General features: G+C 42.1%; 1 pseudogene; it reads right to left on the bottom strand.

Moving 5' to 3' along the window:
- Positions 1-2,020: 2,020 nt before the first annotated feature.
- On the bottom strand, positions 2,021-3,937 carry LOC102481423 (protein FAM149A-like; annotated as a pseudogene).
- Positions 3,938-4,788: the final 851 nt, after the last annotated feature.

The raw sequence follows: 4,788 nt of genomic DNA, 5'->3' as shown, positions 1-4,788 counted from the left end.
ACACACATTCCTGGCATGAGTTTCAAGCCACTGGGTCAGGACTCAAATGTGGTCAACCATGTGGGAGTCCGTGCCATATACATTATACCACCTGCTGGCCCTGTACTTTTATATAACTTAAGATGAAAAAGAAGAAAAGTAATAATAAACAAAGTTATATAAAACTAAAATGATACTGTCCAACAAATTAGACAAAAACAGTTGAGGAACTGCATAATTATTGACATATTAGTAAAGAATATATTACATAAGTTAATATTCAAAATGAATTAAAAACAATATTCAGAAAACAAATAACTGAAGGGGAAAAGTGAAAAGGATTGAATAGAAATTTTTCAGAAGAAAGTATACAAATGGCCAATAGATATATAAATAAAAATTTGACATCACTAATCATTAGAAAAATACAAATGAAAATAATTGTGAAATATCTTACATTATGTCTCTTTTTCTTTTCTTTTTCTTTAGAGAGAAGGATCAGGGAAGGCTTTATTGCAGAAGTGACATCTGAGCAAAGATCAGATCATGGTGAAAGCCTTCCCTCCAATCACAGTACACTTCAATTGCAAACAGTCAAGATGAAGTCATATACAATAGATTTTAATTACATTTATATTTGGCTTCAAAAATGAATACATGTGAGGTTGTTTTAAACAGGTTCTCTGAATCTGAAAATTAAAACAAGTAGAGCAAAATTGGCTTGGAAGAATCAGCCACTGACATTCCCAAAGAGGTTCATAACTAAAGCATTTTAAAATTAAAAACAAGGCATAAGGAAAGTCAGCATGCTGACTACAATGATCTGAATCTTACACTGAGAGAGATCTGAATCTTACACTGAGAGAATCCTTTTAAATTTTTTTCTTTTTTTTTTTGGAGAGGTTTTTGCTATAGAGCACGTGCACTCACCAGACAGACAGACAGAGACAGAGAGACAGAAAGCAAGAAGTCACCCCCCCAAGGGGGATGGCCACGCCCCAATCCCTTCTCCTCCATACTCCTCTCAGGATCTTGGGCATGCACCAATACACGCCCAGTGTGAGTATAAGCCACTGGGTCCAGGACTCGAACCACGGTCGACTATGTGGGAGTCCAGCAACATAGCCATTATGCTAACTGCTGGTCCCACACTGAGAGAGTCTTAAATATGATCTTACTATTTTTTTGGAGAGGTTTTTGCTATAGGGTTCATGAGTTCTTCAGAAAGACAAAGACAAAGGAGGAAGGGAGAAATCACCCCCCCCCCCAAGGGGGATGGCCAAGCCACAATCCCTTCTCCTCCATTCTCCTCTCAGGATCTTGGACACGCATGCACACACGCCTGGTGTAAGTTTAAGCCACCGGGTCCAGGACTCGAACCACTGTTGACAACATGGGAGTCCAGTGACATAGCCATTATGCAACTGCTGGCCCCATCACCCAGCATCTTTTCAAGCTACCAGACAGGTTTGTGAACCACAACTAGCTACTTGGGATATTGCTTCCTTAGCCAGTGAATTACAAGGTCAGCAAGGAGGAAATAACAACTATTAGTTATTTAAGATTTTGATGAAATTATTTACAGAATGAGATTTTTAAAAAAAGTCAAGGTACAAAGTTACAAAATGGTATATTTATAGATAATATACTCATATTAACTTACGTGTGAGTACAAATACACAATAGTTATGTATTATGTGTGTATCTGATAGAATAATGTATTGCAAACACATATTAAGGTCTTCTGAGCAAAGTCTAAAGAGCTTCAGAAATGCTTCCAATAAAAAAAAAAATTCAGGGAGTTTGACTTTGATTCTCTTTACACTGCAAAGTGTTCTAAATTAAGTTGCTCATTTGTTTGCATTTTTCTCACATAGTCTAATAGATTGTCAGACAAACAGATAAATGGCATAATACTTGTTCTTCCACTGTTCAAGTGATAAATGCTATCTTGAGACTTTGGATACCCAAGAAGAATCGCAGTTCTGGTGAAGTAATATCAAGATACCACTTGGAATCTCTTGAAGTCAACATTGTCCTGTCAAAGTACTTTGACTGTCCAAGTGTGACCAGCAAATTCCATTGGTGTCAATGAAGCTTTCCAAGGTGTATCCAACCTGAATGTCTGTGTTGTACTGGGCCTTGAAAACCATTCCAGGGTAATCTTTCTCAAAGAGGTGATCGCTCGATGCTATCAGGCATTGCACTTAACACACGGTTTTGTGGATATTTTCCTCTGTAAGAAATAAGGCAGGATCTGGGAATTGCTGGGTGTGGCTCCCCATCTCTGAGCCTATTGGAGGAAACCTGCTTCTGGTGGTTTGAGCTGAGGGGAAGACGTGTGGTCCATGCCAGTTTGCAGTTTTGTTCTCCTAAGAACTTCATCACTATACACATTAGGGGGTTTTATTCTCTGTGTCTCTGAATCGAGAGATGGCAATCTCCTATGCACCGGTGGTTTTTTTTGCAGGAGTCTAATCCTTGAGTATCTAAGATTCATCCCACTCGGTGCAGTGCAGAGAAAAGAGCATTGCCCCCTATGCCCGATGATTTGTCTTCTTGCTCGTTCTGTGTTCTGTCTGCAAAATAGGTAGGTCTCTGCTGAAGTGTCTCTGCTTGAATTGTCATCACGCTGTTCAAATCACTGTAAAAATTACTGGAGAAGCAAGGAATCTGGGGTGGATTAAGATGAGAAGCCAGAAATATGCTGCGAGTTTCAGAACTTCTGGACGGGGGAACACTTAAGACGTAAGCGTTAATACTGGAAAGGTGTGTATGTGTAGGTTTATTTTCAACTACTTTCAACTTTTCTTTCTGTTTTTTAATTTCTGTGAGTGTAGTTTCCCACTTTTTTCTAATCAGTTCCTCCAATATTTCTACCGCATTTTTTGAGACGTGATCAAACACTTCTGACACCACCGCATCTTTGATGCAGTCATGAGGGGAAATGGGAGGAAGTCCATTTTTCAGCCACTTTCCATGGTGATAAGCTGGCTTCTGTTCAGGATATGCCTCATCATCTTTTCTGTCGAAAGCAAAATATTCTTCAGTCTTTTCATCCATGTCATAAACCTCTTCTTCCAGGGATGAATGTGGTGTGAGGTCCATGATCCCTGTGTCATTGGGGCCTGGCAGGGCAGGGCCAGGGGGCGTGCTGGGACTACCTGAGAGCCAGAGACACCCAGCCCTCTGCAGTGGCCGTGGTGTCACGTAAGGGTCTGTGGATGGCAGAACTGCCCTGGAAGTGCTGGAACCCCTCCTCAGCTGGAAGGATCAGCTGTCTTCCTCATACTCTCAGATGGAAGGACCCCCTTGTCCACTCACTGCATTCAGCCTGTAGATTCTGGGTCTGAGGGCTCACTTTCCCTTCAAGTAACATTTCCTCGACTTCCCAAAATAACTGCTGCATTTTTTGTGCATTGGCTTTGTCAAATTCCTCATCTCTGCAAGAATAAACGGAGCTCCTCTCAGTAGACAAGCCAGCGCAGAGCTGGGTGTGGCAGACCCAGGCCAAGAGCTGTGGGCTGCTGTGGGGGTGTGGCTTTTGCTGGGTGAGAGCGATGACAGGGACTCACAGGTATATTTATGGATGGTTTTCTGCACGTTTCTTGTAAAATGCATTGGTAAGGTGTCTTTGCTTTTCACAATGAAACTGCTTCCTAGATACTTCTGACAGTCCTTTACCAACCACAATCAGCCCCAGATCTCGGCTGGCGTCCTCTTGGTCCTGCCGGGGTTGGGTCACACCAGGCCTAGGCGCCACCGTGAGGGCGGAGGCAAGCGGCGCGGGTCCGAGGCAGGATATAGGTGGCAGGCGGCTCTGCCCCCGGTGCTCCCAGGACCTGGGCTTGGTACCCGCAGCCACACTAGCCCTGCACATGCCCTCGGGTGCACCTGGGTGCCGAGAGCCTCCAGCGGGGCAGCCTGGGGCGCTCTGGGCCGGATCTCCGCAGTCCATGGGCGCTGCTGCTGACCAGGCTTGCAGCACTCCTTCCCGCTCCAGATCCTTCCCGCCTGCACAGGCCAGATCCTGGAGCTACAGGGCCGGGTCTGCCTCCCAGCCTGCAGCCACCCTTCCCGCTTTTTTCCCGGGCCACCGCTGCCTTCGGGGTTGGACTGGGTGGGCTGTCTCTTTTTCTTAAAAAATATTTTTTATGTATTTTAGCTATTTGTTTGTTGTTATTATTTTCTAGTTTGACCAGAGAGAGAGAGAGTACAAGAAGGAAAGTGAACTATTGAAGATTGTTGGTAAAAATATAAATTGGTTGAACATAATGGAAAGTAGTTTTCTAACGTTTTTTACAAAATTAAAAATACTACCATGTGACTTAAGAATTTCATAATTATGTGTAAAAACTATGAAATTACTATATCAAAAATATATTCATGCTTCCACATTGATTGCAAATTTATTCATAATAGTCATGAGAAGACATTTACATAATTATTATACACAAATGGACTAAAACATGTTACAGAGACCAGCAAGTGCTGTGGTGTTTGAGGTGCTGGTCCCACATGGTTGATCACAATCAAGTCTCAGAACTGTCAGCTTGCTCCTTCACTTTCTCTCTTGCCCTTTCTTGCTATCTGTTTCTCTCTAGTGAGCCCATGTCCAATAGAAATTTAAATAATAATAAATTAAATTAATATTTTTAAGAAAACCTTTTATATATGTATACAATAGAATATTATCCAGCCTTTAAAATAGAATTTTGCATACCAGCTTCATAGCCTAATGTTTAAAAGATAAGGGTTCTACATAAATGACCATGATTTGAATCCCATTTTTGGTGGCTAGAAAAACAC

Source organism: Tupaia chinensis, unplaced genomic scaffold (genome assembly GCF_000334495.1).
Source record: "Tupaia chinensis unplaced genomic scaffold, TupChi_1.0 Scaffold145492_1, whole genome shotgun sequence".
NCBI lineage: Eukaryota > Metazoa > Chordata > Mammalia > Scandentia > Tupaiidae > Tupaia > Tupaia belangeri.
The sequence above is the reverse complement of the archived record's forward strand: the minus strand, read 5'-3'. Positions and strand labels throughout refer to the sequence as shown.